Source organism: Mycteria americana, chromosome 1, assembly GCF_035582795.1.
Source record: "Mycteria americana isolate JAX WOST 10 ecotype Jacksonville Zoo and Gardens chromosome 1, USCA_MyAme_1.0, whole genome shotgun sequence".
Taxonomy (NCBI): Eukaryota; Metazoa; Chordata; class Aves; order Ciconiiformes; family Ciconiidae; genus Mycteria; species Mycteria americana.
Window position 1 is genome coordinate 93,312,883 of NC_134365.1, and position 18,073 is coordinate 93,330,955.

General features: G+C 44.7%; 1 protein-coding gene and 1 long non-coding RNA gene across 2 annotated transcripts in view; one reads left to right on the forward strand and one right to left on the reverse strand.

Annotated features, from left to right (window-relative positions):
* The window catches only part of LOC142414918 (uncharacterized), a 378,684-nt gene extending 372,160 nt beyond the window's left edge, over window positions 1-6,524 (reverse strand). Inside the window, exon 1 of the long non-coding RNA XR_012777247.1 lies at window positions 6,484-6,524. This is a non-coding gene — a long non-coding RNA (uncharacterized LOC142414918). The remainder of the gene's footprint in view (window positions 1-6,483) is intronic.
* The window catches only part of LSAMP (limbic system associated membrane protein), a 1,043,134-nt gene that overhangs the window by 265,885 nt on the left and 759,176 nt on the right, over window positions 1-18,073 (forward strand). The gene's annotated exons all lie outside the window — the stretch shown is intronic.

Sequence of the window (18,073 nt, forward strand, 5' to 3'; positions counted from 1 at the left end):
TCTCCAGGATGAGATCCAGGAGAGTCAGTGAAGGTGATCACGAGGTTAAACATTTGTAAGGATCATGATATGCCTTAGGAACATCTGCTCCCAGCACTATCTGTGGGGTAGGCCTGGTTTTCAGAATATATGGAAGCTGTGAAAAATTTCAAGAGTTCATTGGCTCCAATACTGAGATTTTAGAAACATTGAGGTCTTTTCCTTTTTCTTTTTTTTTTTAATAACTTGGCATTTGCCAGAGACAGATGAAGAACTCTTCTATAAGCAGTAATCTTAAATTTCTTATTCTCCACTCCACCTTACTTAATAGACTGGATGCCCGAGGGATTTATACACTTTAAATTTGTGTGCGTGTGAGTGTGCACATATGCACATGCATGTTTGTGGTGACAACTATGGTAGCCATATCAATCCTTCCTCTGTACTAATCCAGCTCCCTCTTGGCCAGTTTGACTAACAAAAATTTACCAACCAAGCAACAGAGCGAAGCAAACATATTAAGAAGAACAGCATCAAATGCAGCCTTGCGAAGAGCCATTGGCATCATTCATCCCACAACAATCTGTACCATACGCCTCTTCTCTGTAAGGCCAGAGACAGCTTTTCCCAGTCTGCAACCCTTCCACAACATTAAATGTAATGGCTTTCTTCCTGCTCCATGGTAGTAGGCAGAAACTCTGTCCAAGACTTCTCTTTAGAAAACTTCCTTCCTTTAAAAATTTGGTTTTGACTTTGTAAAAAATTTATGCTAAGCTTGAAAAATAACTGTTATATCCAGACAGTCTGCTGTTCCTTCCAGAACAGGCTAGCCCCAGGTATTGCTCCCAGATGAAAGAATTATCCTGTCCAGTTTAAGGTGGAGTTATCAGCACATCCACTGGGAGCATACATAACTACCAGATAGACCGAGATCTTTTCTGTTCTTTGAGCTGAATATAATTTCAGCCTGTCACTCCTTATCATATCCCCTTTAATCATGCAAAATATTTCCTCCCCTTCTCTCTTTCATCATGCCTGTAGACGTATCATTTTCCCCTTTAGCCTTCATTTAGTTGCAATATTCGCATTGTATTATACATTCTCTATACAATTAAGTAGGGAAATTGTCACCACAGGATGACTGGGAGGCCAGAAGTATGAATGGGTTCAAAAAAGGATTAGGGAGTGCATGGAATAGTCCATCAAGGGCTATTAAACTCAGATGTGTATGTAAACATTGGCTCGGGAAGTCCCTAAGCTGTACGTTGCTGTATGCTGGGAGAATATACTAGGGAGAAACATCGCTGTATTTTTGTCATGTTTTTTATGGCCCTTTCGTAGGGCATTTGCTTCTGGCCAGTGTCAGAGACGGACTGGGAGCTAGCAAGACCTTTTGACCTAACACCACTGGGTTTGTATTGATAAGAAGTTTGGGATGGGATGCTTTATCAAATTATAGATAAAACACCTTGCTCTATTGTTACAGTTATTGCACAATATAACTTTAAGATCTGCACCCTGAGATTTATAGCATTGCAGAGTCTTCCTGGACTTCTCCATGGATCTTCTTGATTTTACAGATTGCAATTATTCTTGCTTCTTACTGGTTCGGCATACGTGCTTAAAACAATTAATCTTCAAGCAAGGTCTTTTTGTGCTAGGGGCTGTACAAATCCAGAACTAAACCAATCTGGATGTATTAGCTGTATGTTTTCCTGGTTGCATCTCAGTTGTTATCCAAGTTAGAAATCTCAGGGGAATGGGAAGAAGGAACAATTTTGAGGGGGATTTTTATGGTCTTAAAATGCACTGTATAGCAGTCCTCTTCCTTCACATGCTCTTGACTTGTTTTGTACGGAATCTGTTATGACAGTATCCTGAAGATGCACATTTCTGCTTTGTTTTTTACCATTAGAAGTACTGAGATTTTAAAGCCTTCCATTTCAGAATTTGAGTCAAATTTTAGTGCAGGAAAAGCAGACTCAATCTCCCCCCTCCCTCATGCCCTCTTTCTCCTCCTCCCTCCCCCAATAAAAAAAAAAAATTCAAGGAATATTTAACAAAGTGTGAGGAACCAGAATTTTTCTATTTGGGAATCTCTCAATCTGATATTAAAATTTCTGCTGACTTAACCAGATTTTGACCCTGGACTTCCCAAGCTGTAAGAAGCTGCTGCTCCGGTTTCAGCCTATTGCCCACCTCCCTGCACCCTCTCTTTCCCCCTCACCTCCCTGTGAATACAAGCTTTGTGATTTGATGCTCCGTTTTGCCTTGGGTATCATACAGTTGCCAGCTGGTGGACAACGGGTTAAAAATCTGGGGAGCCAGTTAGTGAGGAATTACCCTGGTGTGACATGGAGTAAGTATGAAGGTATGATACTGGTTTTATGCCATCTTGGTCATACTCAAAGAAAAGGAAGGTGTAACTTAGGTACCCTCCATAACCTATTATTTTGACCCAAAATGCAGCATCAAGGGCATAGGCAATTGCATGCAAGTTAGGTGCATGCCTAATAACAGCAGTATTGGTATCCTGAGGCCACTGTAAGTCAAAGACTGACTGAATGGGGTGTCCATGGCTGTATTTTGCCCTTCTGTCCCTCTCCTTCTTTCTTTCTCTTTCTCTGCTGATTTGAAACAGTGAGCCCAGGCTGTCAGTATTTTCCTATACATGGAACTGAGAGAAAATCTCCATATCCATTTAAAATTTTGAGTCTGCCTTTATGTATCATAAAAAAACTGATACGAGAGCACAAGCACAACTTTGTTTGTTTTGGAGGGGGTTTTGCTTTTCAGTTCACGTTTAATGAAGTAATTACAGTGAAATACTCTCAAAATTCAAGACCTAATTAAAGCAAAGAATAAAACCTCAATTGATCCATTATTTAGATTGGTGAGAAGTGAGCATAAAGAAGCAATGAAAAAGTTAGTACATTACGGGAGGAAAGAGGCACGCTCCCTCTAGGAGAATACTGATGGGAGGAAGACCTTGGGACAATAACAGCCAGTCAGGGATGCGCTTAAATTATTTACAAAGAGTTCATCTTCAAACAAAGAAGAATGGGGCAAAAGCGAACATATCAGTCAAATGGATACTTCTCCCTGAGAAACACAGGTGTTGCCGAATGTGTTTGAATCAGAAGCTGTCTAGCCCAATATCCTCCTTTTGGCAGACTAGCCCCCAAACTACACAGTAAGAAATGAGCTCTTAACTCACCAGTGAAGTTTTTCTGTCTCCGAATGGGCATAATTTGGCTTACAATCTGAGTTGCTAGCTGCTTCTGCTTCTTACGAGTGCAAGGTAAGATGGCAGTTTCAGGTCCTGCTTTGCAGATCACACGGAGGTGCTAGCAAGAGGGATTTATGGTGGCAGGAGCTTGGCTGTGCCCACGCAGGGTGTGTGGCACTCAGCTCTTGGGATGGAGCATGCCGTACTAGTTATCGTTTGACCTCTCCTCAGCAGTGGCTGGCCAGAAGGAGCTGAGCCATAGGGCAGATCTGGCCCACCCAGACCATCCTGCTTGGATGGCTCAAAACAGGATGTTTCATTTTCGATAGTCTCTGTAAATCTGCTGGCGAAGCTTTAACCAAATTACTTTCCCTGCCCTTCTTTAGCAGTTCCTGTAAAAAATCAGAATGACAAAAAATTTCTCTTTACATGAAAGTGGTTTTAAGCTCTAAAAATTGACATGTTCTGGTTAGGTTGTTTGGTTTTGTGAAGACCAACCAAATTATAATAAAGAATTTTGTTATTCTGCATTTCCCAGATGCCAACACGGATTGATTCAAAACTCATCCCATATTATCTTACTTACTAAGGCATCTCTATTGTTCCTTGAAGTGCTATGTTAAAAGTCTTGGGTAACTGCCCTCCCAGGTCCAACATCCCTCCACCAGCCTTGTTACTTCTGTTGCACGTATGCCAGAATGATACAATAAGGAGCAGTAGCAGTGAGTACTCAACATTTTCGAAATTCATCTCTCTTCATTACGTGCCTAATTTCAGGTGAACTCTTTTCAAACCACTGCCCTTTTTGTTTAGACTTAGGTTGGAGAACAGTGCTTGCAAGGCATCTCTAGGAACAGCCTCCTCCGAGCAAATGTCTTAGACTGGAATTCATTTAATTTCTACTTGAATTTCTCTTTTGGGGGAGTAAAACTGCAACAAAGTTACAGTCAGATGTGTACATGTAATGCTGGAGTTCAGTCAGTGAGTAAATCTCTGCTGCCCTTCCTCTGCAGAGCTTCGCCAAGGGACAAAGCAATTACAGCTCTGTGTGTAGATGAAGTCCCAAACTGCTTGAGATGGTTTCTGCCATATATCAATACATGAAACAGATTGCCATTTCCCTCTGTGAAAGTCACGGTACTCAGGTTGTGTTTCTCTAATGCCACCTGGGGAGGCAGAGTGGCCCTGAGTTGCTCCCTGTAGCAGGTTATAGCAGGAATGCTACAATTTAATCCCTGTAATGCCAAACCACTAGTAATTGTTTGGAGCAAGAGTAGGAGAAAGTGTGCCTCCTCCAGCCAGCTGTAGATGCTTCAGGTCAAGAAGTTGTTTCTCACACTTCTGCTTAACAAACATGCCTTTAGAAATGTGCATGAAAAGCAAAATAAACACCGTCCTTAAATCTGCTTTGTGAAAATGGACTGTTATGGTCTCAGCTGGGTTTATATCTGAATGCATGCAGAATAAAGTAGGGTAATAAATGCTGACTACATGGCAGCCTTTGTGTCTATTTCGACAGCTCTCAAAGTAGTATCCCCAAATTCCTCCAAAATAAAAATGTTCCATTTTCCTATTTTCAAAAAAATGTAATTCTTGGGTTTGTGTCAATTGGAAGCAACTTTTCTTTAAAATAAAACCTCTAATCATTTTTAATTAAATGCTTGAAATAGAAAAAATTATTTGGTTTGGTTTGAAATAAAACTTTTGCTGATGTTCCAAAATCTCTAGCAAACCGAAACATCAGCCATGAGTGTGCACTGTTTAACTATATCAGTAAGGACAAATGACATTCAACACCGTACCAGCAGCAGTGGTTAAACTCCATAATTGTTTCTTTTATTGTCCCCCTTTGCAAAGATTTTAAATCCCTTGTTACGCAATTAACTCCTCTTTTCTGCTAAAGGCTCTTGTCTCTCTTGACAGGCTCTCTGATTACAAAATGTCTGCTGCAAACTCAGAGTGGCAGCAGATCCAAGCATAGGAAATCCGCTTCCTCCGGTCATTACCTGAGCAGATTGGAGTGTCTCTGAGCTGTAATGGACAGAGGAGGAGGGTGGGTGGCCGGAACTCCTGCAAACATTGGGATTCCTGATTACGGTCCTCTAGCTCTGCTTTCTTCAGATTCTCTTCAAATTCCTTCCCTCCTTCCTTTGAAATTGCGTTTTCTGGAGGAGGATGGGGCAGGCGCCACTGGTGGAGGGAGCAGTGTTTTCACTGAGGAAGTCGGATCAGCTCTTTCTTGTAGCTGGTGGCAGTTTTCCTTCTGCTCACTTCTATCTTGGAGATAAGCCCCTTGCTCTGCTTTTCATTGTCAGCCATGAAATCAGCTGCCATTTCAGAGCACCTCTCTAGTTTCCAAATACCTCTGACGCGTTTTGCCTAAACAGGACACTGCTGAGAATAGCTGCTAAATCTTTAAATCTGGTTTCACACTTGGTCGTCTTCGTGACTTTAAGTTTGTTGTTAGCATAGCTGGTGTTCCAGGTCACCGAGAGCCTGGGATTAATACCCGAAGACTTGGTATTAATATGAGAGACTAGTAGTTTTATTGAGCCTCTCCGCCCTGGCTGGGGATCTAAACTAACTAATTCTCTGAAGACTTGTCCCAGGCTGCTCTGTGTCTTTTGTAAAGGATGGAATGGGGGGGTGGGGGGGGTGGAGCATGTCTTTCCCTAAGCCCTTCCAAAGAATCAGGGAGAAAAGTAGTCAGGATGTTACTACACCATCATTTCTTTCTTGGTAGGAGACCAGCAAAACTTTTCATCAGGATGGGGCAAAGGTCCTTGTTTCCACTGAGCGATACAAACACACTGACTTGTTGCTACTGTCTAAAGACTCTTGATTCTTGTTTCTACATACTTTCCTTCCTCCTTGCAGCTTAATGAAACCATTCACTCAACTGGCTTTTCTCCCTCCTCCCCTTCATCTCCATCTGTCCGCTCCAGGTGGCAGCTCATCTGGATGATAGTGTACCTTCAGTATCATGGCTCGTGCATCAATGATAGTTCCTATGCACAGCTTCTGTTGGATGTGTTGCAGATTAATTATTCTGAGTTTTGGAAAACACCCAGTTAAGATGGGCAGGTGTTGTGGTTTAATCCCAGCCGGCAACTAAGCACCACACAGCCGCTTGCTCACTCCCCCCTGCTGTGGGATGGGGGAGAGAATTGGAAGGGTAAAAGTGAGAAAACTCACGGGTTGAGATAAAGACAGTTTAATAGGTAAAGCAAAAGCCGTGCACACAAGCAAAGCAAAACAAGGAATTCATTCCCTACTTCCCATGGGCAGGCAGGTGTTCAGCCATCTCCAGGAAAGCAGGGCTCCATCATGCGTAATGGTTACTTGGGAAGACAAACACCATCACTCCAAACGTCCCCCCCCTTCCTTCTTCCTCCAGCTTTCTATACTGAGCGTGATATCATATGGTATGGGATATCCCTTTGGCCAGTTGGGGTCAGCTGTCCCAGCTGTGTCCCCTCCCAACTTCTTGTGCACCCCCAGCCTACTCACTGGTGGGGTGGGGTGAGGAGCAGAAAAGGCCTTGACTCTGTGTAAGCACTGCTCAGCAGTAACAAAAACATCCCTGTATTATCAACACTGTTTTCAGCACAAATCCAAAACATAGCCCCATACTAGCTACTATGAAGAAAATTAACTCTATCCCAGCCAAAACCAGCACAGCAGGAAAAGAAATGTTTGGATTTGACCAACTACTTAACAACTCTAACAGTATGTGACGCTCTCTAAAACAAGATAATTTTTTTTGTGCATGTTTGGGTACAGGTTGATTTCATGAAGGTATTTCCCTAAACACTTTACAAACTGAAAATGATGGTTGCGTATTATGTGGCAGACTATCCAACCAACTACAGCCACCTTCTGCAACTTCTCGATTGACATGGGCTCTGAAACCAGGGAAGTTAGCAGAATTTGGCATAAAACATAAGGGCACAAACTGTCTGGGCGTAACCAAATGTTTCCATGGTCGGAACAGCAATAGAAGTGTTTCCAGGGCCAGCAAATACTTGTAACGCTTGTTTTCTAAGGAACAACATTCTCCCTCCGTATCCTAAGACTTCTTGGTTCTCTCCGTCTGGCCCATCCTTTGTTAGATAAACATCGCTGTCTTTCAGCAGTTTCCAGACTCCTTTCTCATCTTTTGTATCTTTTCCCTACAGCTGTGACACTAAAGCAGCTCTCCTGAATGCCATCTCATTCTTCAAGCATCCTGTCAGAGTACCCACTGAACATGATTATAAAGCCCAATTTGAAACCAGTGTTGATTCTGCTGTTGAATGAAAGGCTAGGCTTCATGTCTTCTTTTGGTCTTGCCCCAGCAAGAGAGACTAGGAGTATTGGGCATCCTTCCTTCATCTGGGCTGCAATCCCTAGACGCTGTGTGGAGGGGAGCAGTATTTCCCATTCCCTCACTTTTGCTTCTTTCCATAGCTGCAGTTGGTGCTGTTGCTCATTGCCACAGTCTGATTTGTCCTGCCAAAAGCTCCATCTTTGGTCCAGCTCTTGAAGCCATCTTTGTCATGCAGAACTCATTCCTTGCCAGGTGTACCTGCGTGCACTTTGGTAGGCCAGAAGCCTCAAAGCTAAATGGTTACCAAATTTTGTCAGAAGTTACTGTCCTTTCAGGGCTTTTTAATTTTCAGATGCTGCTACCCCTGACTTGGCCACTGTTGGATTACAGACTACAGTTGGCTTTTATTTTTTCGCAGTGGGAAAAAAAAGTTAGAGACCTGCCAGCAGATCTTCCTGATGCTCTTCAGCAGCTCTCTCCCTCGATGTTGTGTCCTTACCCACCAGCTCTGCTGGCATTTTTCCTTAAGTCAAGCAAATTGTCTTTATTTTATCCTAGTTCTTGAGTATCTTCCCTTTTCACCCCCTTGCACCTCTCCAAGCCCTTGCAACACATCTTTACATCTCTCCTGGTCTCTCCGAAACCTGAGCTGAGGGTAGGTTCCTACAGCGCTATGCTCAGTCCTTCACTGGCGGTCACACCTGGTCGTCCATGCATTTGCTATCTCTGCAGGTCTGCAAGCCACTCTTAGGTGCGAGGAAACTGTGCACGGCTGTGCTCCCCCAGCACGCATCGCACTTCTCTCTCTGGAGCACGTTGCTGAACTGCTCAGTCACTGGAAGAGCCAAGGCACTCCACACCACCTGCTTGTTCAGGTTTGTCTGCAGCCTCTGCTCTCTCCAACTGCTGGCTGAGTGTGTGGGGAGGGGGGTGGCAAGAAAGGATTATATTCATTACAATATTAAATAAATCAGGTGGAATTAGCTCTGAGCAGAAAGCAGCAGCTGGCTTTCGCAATGTTGTGACAGGCTCCGCCAATTATGCAATGCAAATAGAAACTGTCTGACTTCCACGGCTCCTAGGCCATGACAGGACTGGAAAGACTGCTTGGCAACTTCTTATGATCTTCTCCAGTAAATCTGTCCTCTGCTTGAGTCTCCAGGAGCCTCTTGCCTCCACTGAAGAGCAGCTGCTCTTCAAGCCTGGTCTCCATCAAAGCTGTAACCACAGGGTCCTCCAGACTCCTCCATACACCCTTACAGCCCAACACAGGAACAAGGAAGAACTTTGCTAGCTTTATTCTTATTAATATAGTGGGCTATTGATTTTAACTGGTAGCTGTGGTGTGGTAGTTTTTTAATGCTTAGAGCAGCAAAATGAGGCCATGATACCAACACCATGGCGCTTGCCCTAATTACTCTGCAAGGTTAATTTGCTGAGGCTGCGCGGGTATGTGTGCCTGACAGATTGATTCCTTTGTATTATATTAGCTAAGGGAGGACACTGAGTTTCATATGTATATGGGGGAGGGTGAACAATTAGATGGAGGAGATCTTTTGATCCGGTAGCATAGGCAGGTCAAGGTTATGCTGAAATGAAATTATAGCTGAAACACAAAGGGTAAAAACCCTGCTGAGAGACGCCAAGATGGATCAGGATGAAAGCTCTTGAGGAGGAGATGGATTCATTGAATTCAGGTGACAATGGACTTGTAGGGTATTCAAACTTGACATGAGAATGTGGGGAGAGTGGCATTGTATATTTGCATGGGTATGCACAGAGGAAATTTTATTTTAATCTTGTTTGACAGAGTGTGGCTGTAACTGAAAGTTTAGAAGATTGAGAAGTTGAGAAGTCCAGGGTCGAGAGCTACAGCATGGAGCTCTGTACAGTGGACACAGGTCTCTGTAGACAACAATCTGGAAATCCAGCTATTACAGTAGAAATGCTAGGTAATGATGTAGGCCTAGATCACAGCTGGTCAGACTTCTCAGGAGAACTTTTCCTTACTCTAAAAATCATCATACTTACAAATGTAGGGAGCTTCTGTTACAAGGATACTGTCTTGCTAACCTTTAAGAAAATGAGATGGCCCTGTTTGCTGTAGAAAAGGCTGATCACCAGGCAGAGATGTTATGGAGCGTATCTCAGCAGAGACATCAGAGATATCTCAGCAGAGTACATCTTAGCAGAGCAAGGAAGAAGGTAGTGGAATAACTGTGAAAGGACAAGGTGGTGGTTCCAAATGCACTTGTAAAACTAGAGCCAGAAGATGAGGATAACTGGAGAAAATGCAGTGATACATGTTTCTTAGGAGTAACCAGGTGAGCATATTCACCTCACAGTGATGTCCCTATGTCTTACCAAAAGAGCACGTACATGCTTATCAATGAAATGTCAGCCTGGGAAACTGCTCAAGTGACAATGGGGAGCAGTGCCACAGGTCTGAGTGCGTCTCCAGGTACATAGGTTTTGTTCTGGCCAGAGCTTAGGAGCTCAGTATAGACATAGCTTGCTCAGGATTCATACTTTCAACCTTCCGTGGGAAGCTTAGCTTAGAGCAGAAGATTGCTAATGAGTTAGCAGGGGGAGCTCTTCTTTTGCCTTTACCATCACCTCTTCCCCTGCACAACGTTAGTGAATTCTCCCTTGCTATGATTTAAGACATAAATCTGAAATTCTGCCTGGTTAAAGATGCCATAGTACTTGTCATAAGAGTAAAGGGAGTAAGGCAAACTTCCACTCTTGGGTAATTACATTCTGCCTCTGTAACTTCTCCATCAGCTGTAGCATAGAACGGATTTTTTTTTTTCCTGCAGTCAGGACCAGGCAGGACAAGATGTCTGCTGGTAAGAGGTTTATGTTGGATTTGGTCCCATCCAGTATGTTACGTGATGCCGAATTTCAGAACAAACTCAGGATTGTGTGAAACCGATGGGGAAGGCTGCATCCCCAAAGAACTGCCCCAGCTGTGATCTCTCACCCAGACCATGTCAATCAGAGGATGGAAAGAAAAGTGTCTTTTGCCTTGCATTAATTTAGAGACAGTTTGTGGAAAGGATCTGAGTGAGGTGAGTGGGAGGATGAAAACTTCCCTGGTGCATTTTGTGATTTAAAAATAATAATAAAAAGAAACCCCTTGTGTTTTGAAAACTCTATTAAAAGAAATGTACTTCTGCAGAAGAACAGCATGAAAGAGGAGAGTAAGGGCTTCAGCAAGGTGAATCACAAAAAAAATTGTCTTTGGGGCTGGCTTTAGGGAGTGGAGCTGGGAGCTGAAGGAAACAAATGGCACTGCAGTATCTGAAGTAAACGAAGCCAGCTCGATATATATTTATTTGGAGCAGCTGGTTACCTTATGTTGAGTGTCGGGGGAGGCTGAGAAGGAAACAGTGTCCCCTTGCAGACCCAGTGGTAGAAAGAAGCAGCTTTTGGCTGTCACACAGAGGCTCACGTGCCCCGTTGGGCTAGTGGTGTGAAAGAAGCAGACTGCTCGGAAAGTGTTTTCTAAGAAGCTCGCAAAAATCGCCCCCAGTTGTAGAGGAAATGACCTGAGCTTTGAAGACCACCGGTTTACAAATACGTGTAACCCAGTGCCCTCCCCTCTGCTCAGCTTGGGGCAGAGGATATCATTTGGAGTCCCTAAAAGCAAAGCGGCATTTAAAAACCGACGTGGCATTTGTTGCACAGGAAAAGAAAGAGAGGGAGATTGCTGTCTTGTGCTCCCAATAACAGGGGCAAATTTTAGAGCTAAACAGTGGAAAAGAGAAAGCAGAGGGACTAATATCTGAGAGCGCTAGTGGCAGGGAATGAGGGTGGGAAGAGGAAAAGAGAAAGCAGAGGGACTAACATCTGAGAGCGCTAGTGGCAGGGAATGAGGGTGGGAAGAGAAGAAATCTGAAATGCTGAAGATGAAATGTGCTTTATATTTGTGGAAAGGTAGGAACTGTGACAAACTCAGACCTGGAGCTTATGTTTTATTATATATTTTCCCCTTGACCCCCAGAGAATACACAAATAAAATCAATTAATGGGCCTTGAAGAAGAATCACTTTAAACTGTTCAATTAAACCCCGCAATGCAGAGAACAGAAAGGAGAGGGGGGGAAAAAAAAACAATAAATACGTCTTAAAAAATGGACTTGTCTGAGGCGCCTGGGCCCCGACATGCACCATTACTGACGGATCGAATCACACTTCCATTAACACCATAATCTTATAGACTCCACAGGCCGTAAAAAAGGGATTTACTTTAATCAGGTTTGGTTAGGGCTGAATTTGAAAAGCGCTACAAGTGAAATAAAACACGACCTCGTCCCCCCTTTGATTTTCTTTCTTCTGACTCTGGCTCTCTAATTTACAATTTGCCAGCCGCCAGTGGTTCATTTCTAATGACTGCGATCCACTGGTGTATGTCGCACTCTCTCCCTTATTGTGGCGGAAATGATTAGGGAGAACATAGACCTTTCATTTCCGTCCCCACCTCCCGCTTCCCTGGACAAACGCCCGGGACGCAGCGTTTCCTTTCACACAGGCTTTAGTCCTCCATCTGTGAGCGTCACACACCCTTTCCCTGGCCACCCTGGGGCTGATATTCGGTCGCTCGGGCTGCGGCCGGGGAAGGGATTAGGGAGGAGGGGAGGAGGCACATCGGCTTCTAAGCATGAGTATTGACCACTGAGGAGACCAGGAAGCCACAAGGTATCAAAGTAATGGGTTTTATTTCTCTTGCCATCTCCTTTTTCTTTGCTTCTGCTCCACGCTTCAGCCTGTCCAATTTATCATGTGGTGCCAACTAACTGTTGTGATTCCTGCTCCTTTTTTAATTCATCCCCCATCCAGGGCAAATGCAACACGCTCTGTGCAAAGGACAGAGCTATCAAATGTGTTTGCTTCTGCTGCCCTGACCATCTTGCTATCCCTAGTGATAAAAAATACCGTATTTTGTGCTGTTTAGAGAGGTGTCTTAGTGGGATGGTTGCCAATGATAAAGGCGGTTAACTTCATTTTTAGTCAGCCTGCTGTCTTTTACTGGGTTATGTTGTACTTCTCTAGAAGTCACATTTCTGACCGTGGCAATGTAGGCACTCAGGTGGCAGCCATGAGGAACTGTAGATCACAAGGTCACCTTGGACTTGCACCTGTAGGAACAAAAATAAAACAAAGAACAGCCAGTTGAAATAGCTGCTGCTGCCGCCCGTGCCAACGTGCTTTACACTGACCTCTGACAGGGTCTCCCACATGCTATGGTGTAACTGGCCAGCTTGGTCAGAAATTGGTTGGGTAACAGTCCTTGCTTGTGTTGCACCTGCAACGCAACAAAATTAACTCATAGCGTCTGTGCAGGACTCTGCTAGGTCAGCCGTGGCATAAGAGTTGCTTTATGATAGCTGGATGCCGACAGGTGTATTTTGGTTCCCAGCATGGTGCCTGTGAAAGATCATCCGGTTGTTTCACAGAGTTGCAACTCCCTGAAATTTGCCCTCATTTACCTTACATTCCCTCTTTCTGCCCCGACACACAACCCACATACGTGTCTGAAGATGTGAACTCCTTGTGTTTAACTGGAAAATGCTACCCACGTCTCCCACACAGCTCTAGAAAGACATACACCCAGATTGGACTTATTGCTCAAGGTTTTAATGGTAAAGTTTTTAAGGCCAAAAAAACCCAATAGGCAGGAGAACAGTTTAAGCATTGCATGGGAGATCTGGCTGCATAGCCACGCTTGACTTCCTGAGAGCTGGAAAATGGAGGAAACATTCATTATTCCCTTAGTCCGTCTGGGAAAAGCCGGTACTGGACAGCTGTACCAGAGGGACTGCTCTTCTAGGTTGGTAGTGCTTGATGACTCCTAAGGCAAGGGTGAAGGAATACGCTCAGTAAGGAAGGAAACCCACCAGAGTGCTTTGTAAAAATAGGTTCAAGCTGCAAAATGTACATAGTCCTCCTAAAAGCAGGTTTCCCTGCTTTTGAAGTTGTTCCAGTACAACCAGACATGAAGAATGACAGATGAGAGAGGGAAGTACAGTCAGAGGAAAGGCAAGAAGTGAAGGGAAATGCAGGGAAGGGGAGAGTGATATGGAGGAAAGGAATATTGGCAAGGAGTAATTTCAATTTAAGAGGAGATGCTGAATGGCAAAGAGACTGTTATATGGACATTACGGGTGTTTGTGTGTGTACATGTATGGGGGGGAGAGAGAAGGGGGAGAGACTTCAGGGAGGGAAGAAAAAAAAAGGAGTCTGAATGAGAGTTTGGTCATGGGAAGGCAAGGCTAATGTTAGCAACTGATAATAAAGGCAGGCAAAGGGGAAAAAAAAAGCATAAAATTCACTTAAAAAACTCTCCAAGTTTAAAAGCTCCCCAGAGGCTTTGTAATAGAAAAGGGCTTTTAAGTGCTATTTTTTTCCCCTGTTTTTCCTTTGGGGATGTCTCAGAGGGATGATTTATTGTCTAATGTATTTAAAGTGACAAGGCCAATTTTGGCGAGCTTGCTGCAGCAGCACCAGCAGCGCTTTTCACGGCACTGCAGAACGCACCCTCCGCTGATGGCTCTCTGACGTGGGGCCGTGGCGCTGGGCTCTGGCAGCAGAGCAAGCCAAGACGGGGAGACGCCCTTGCAGAGCAGATCAGCAGGGAGGCGGCACCCCAGTGCATTCCTGGTTTCGCTGGCGAAAATGGAAGAAGTGGGTGTAAGGATGGAAGGGGAAGGTGGTTAGAAGCTAACCCCAATTCCTGCGCCCAAGAAAAGTGGTTTTCGGCTGTCCTTTGAAGACAGAGCTTGGTCTCCATTCCCATTCCATGCTACCTTCTGCTACAGCAGCTGGCCCGTACGTATGCCCCAGCCCTGGCTTCTGCTGAGCTGTCGGCAGGCCAGTTTGCACTGTTCCTAATGACTGGTGACTCCTGAGGTGTTACCTTCTTCTCTGGGTCTATTTCTGTGGAGACTTGCCACTGAGGCATGACTGCAACCCTGTTCTCTTCATGCCACTACAGCTGCTGCAAGCAGTAAGCCTCACCTTCTCAAGGAGAGTTTAAAAAAATCTCAGGGCTAAGGATTTTTATTTTTTTTTTAATATTGAGCCTGTATTTACTTTTGCTCTATTACACTTATATTTATACCCCTTAATACAATTCCTCTACCTTCTTGGTATTTACACACTTGTAGACGGTTAATCTTACCCCTTGCCAAGCAATACATATTTAATTATTTTAATCTCTTCCCATATGTCAGTGCTTTCAGACCCTTAATCTTTTTTTTTTCTGCTGCTCTTCTCTGTATTCCCTGTGCTCATCAACATCTTTTGTAAATGTGTGTTGCCCAGAATTGAGGGCAGTATTCCAGGTGCTGTCCTGCCAGATCTGTACAGAGGGCCAGTACCTCCTCGCTTTCTGACATGATTTCTCTGCAGATGAAGCACAGCACTATGTTAACTTTTTTTTTTTTTGCTGCTGCTATAGAGCATTGCAGATCTGTAACTTAACTTGCTGTCCACTATCTCCCACAGCCCTTATTTGATCATTACTGTTTTCCAAATCTACCTCTCTTTTAATGTCCTGGTTTCCATTTATTTTCCCTCATATGCACTAACATGGATTATTCTAAGCTGTTCTCATTTTCTCTGCTGGTCCCTACTCCTGACCTTTCTGGCTTATATTGTGTTTGTCTGTCTATAGCACTGGGTAATGGAAGAAGCTATTCATGTTTCTGTAGCCTTTTATTTATTTTTTGATCCTCTGCTCCCCCAATTCGTTGTGTTTGTTTGCTCTCTCCCTCCCTGCAACTGTGCCCCTTGCTCACAAATGGTCAACAGCCAGGCAGCTGCGTCTTGTCTCTGTAGGAACCAGGGAGAATCTCCTTGACCTGAAAAGCAGCAGCAGCTACCTCATGCTCAGCTTGGCCGTGTGAACACTGAGCACGCCAGCCAGCTTTGCGTGTCCTAACTACTGCGTGATGCTTCCTCTTATAATCAGTCTGAGCATCACTGCTTCTCCCAATCGCCCCCTGCACTTAATTGACCAATAGAGCTAGACATATGGAGGATCGAATCACAAACCCAAATCAGCAGTTGTCAGAGGAGATTAATTCAAACAGGAAGCTACAAAACACTTGGGTTTTTTTCTTTTTTTTTTTTCTTTTTTTTTTTTCCTCAAGCTCCAATGGAAGAAATGATTATTAATATCCCCAGCTGTATACTCAGGCAGATGGCAGTGACTCCAATGCACTCTGTCTACCCAACTTTCCATGTGATTTGTGTAGCATTTAAGCGATACTAGGAAATTACTGAGGGAGGGAAACAAAGAGGAAGCTACATTCACGCTGCCTAACTCAAAGCATCTAAGTTAGATCAGCCTGTGCTAAAAGGGCAGGCTTTCTTCATTCACTGTACAGTCAATGCAGAGAGACAGGTGCTCTGAATTGGTCTCTGGAGGTACTTCTCACTGCTGACTCCGAAGAGGTGAGCATCCTAAGTCAGGTGCACATATCTTCCCCCTTTCAGCTGCATTGTCCTCTATATTGTGCTCAGGGGTCTTCAGCTCTGAAACACATCCACCAAGGATGCTGTGGCTGTGTCCTGCTCTGACTGTAGGTCACAGCCATGCGGAGATCAAGGCTCCTTCACGTTAGCTGCTGCATGTTCCTGTGTCAAGAGATGGCCTTTTCCCACCCCTGCGGCCTAAACAGAGAGCAAAGAGACAGCACAGTCTAAGGAGGACAGCGAAGGGTGCAGAAATGGGCAATCAGGGAGACTGAAGATCTGCTTGGCAAAGCAAGGCAGCCTACTTTATAAAGCACTTAATAGGGACTTTGGAGGAGACCCTCATCTTCTCTGGGTCTCTCGGTCGTCAAAGCAAGTAAAGCAAAGCAACTCTCTCCACCTTCCCCCCCCTTCACCTCCTCCAGCTTTGGAGGGGAGATCACAGCTGCAGACCAGATTGCCCCCACTGGGGGGCTGGAGGAGGAGGAGGAGGAGTCAGGTGGAAGCTGCAGGGCAGTGGTGTTGGGTAACTCTAAGGAGACCCACCTGTGCTTAGGGTGAGGTGGCAGGTGGAGGCACTCAGGGGATAACAAAGGAAGGGAAGGAAGAAGTGTGCCTCAAGCACAGCTACAAAACACCAGGACCTGCTGCTTTAGAGGGCTTTGTCTGTCCTCGTGCCTGCTGTAAGCCTGTGCTGCAACCTGTGAGGCCTGCATTCAATCACCAAGCCATAGCTGGAGATGGTCTCCTTCCTCAGCAGATGGTGCAGAAAGGGAAGATGCTTTGCAGGTGTTTCCTACCTGGTGAGGAAAACATGGTGACAAAAGCCCTTGCGGGAGCCCACAAGGGGAACAGGGCAGCTCCCAGGTGAGCAGTGGTGTGCTCTTGCAGGTCTGGAGCTGGCTTGAAGGGCAGAGCATAAAGACTGGAGTTAAACCATCAGTTTTCAACCTGGCAGAACAAGAAGGGGTTTCCCCAGCCACTGCTGTGGGACCAGGAGCCTTGGATCTGCCCTGTGAGGGCCAAGCAGAGCATCCATGGGATGGAGGAGCCCTGCCTGTCATGTTCCCTGGTCGGGTAAGACTTCAGCCCCATGGTATGTGCCATCACTTATGTGAGGTTACAGCTTGAAGGAAACAGTTTGGACTGGTTGCTCACCCTGCTGGGTTCTTGATTAACTGCAATCAGCAAAGGGGAAGAGAGAGAGGTTTTTGCACTAAAACCTTCTGCTCAATACCTAGCAGCAATTTTTGTTTTTTTTTCCTTTCTTCTTCCCTTCAAAAAATTAAAAAGTGTGAGGATGCATGAAGATTGGAATAGAAAACATTGACAATCTTATCATACTACTGTATAAATCAATAGTAGGCACTTGACTGGAATAATACTGATTGCTGCATCCTGTGAACGATATAGCAGATTGAGGTGGGATTTGAAACTTTGAGACTGGCCTTTTTTAAAAGATGCTCAGACAAGCTATGGGCTGCTTCAGGAAGCGCTGTGTGAAATCCCACAGCCTGTGTTATGCAAAGGGTCAGGCAAGAGCATCAAAATGGTTTGAATGTGTGAATATCTGGGTTAAGCAATGAACCCAACTGTAGCCCTGGAGTTGGAGGAGGGACTGCCAACAGGATGCTTTCAGCCTCATACTGCTGTGTCTGGAAGAGCGTACCAAAGGTAAGCAAAACAGGGACTGGTGCAAAACAGTGCCGTGTGAATAATTATGTGTGCATGGGAGATAGTAATTATCTTACTTTGGCTTGATGAAAAAAAGGGTTGGAAATTGAAACCTGAACATGTGTATTTAGGTTGTGAGATTAAAAGGATTGGGGTGGGGTTTTCTTACTCAGAGGTATATTATTTTGGCTTGGGTGCCTTGCTGAGGATGGAAAATGTGAGGCTCAGGGTGGCAGTGTGCAGTGTATTCTGGTGGTAACTAACCTCTTGTGGAAGGTACAAGCTGAGGTCCTCCTAGATAACTTTACTTCTGAGCTTCCTAAATAAAAGTGGCCTTAACACAGGTGAAAGACGTGCGAACTGGCCTCTGCTTGTTAAGATTAGCCCTCTTGCTGTCCCTGC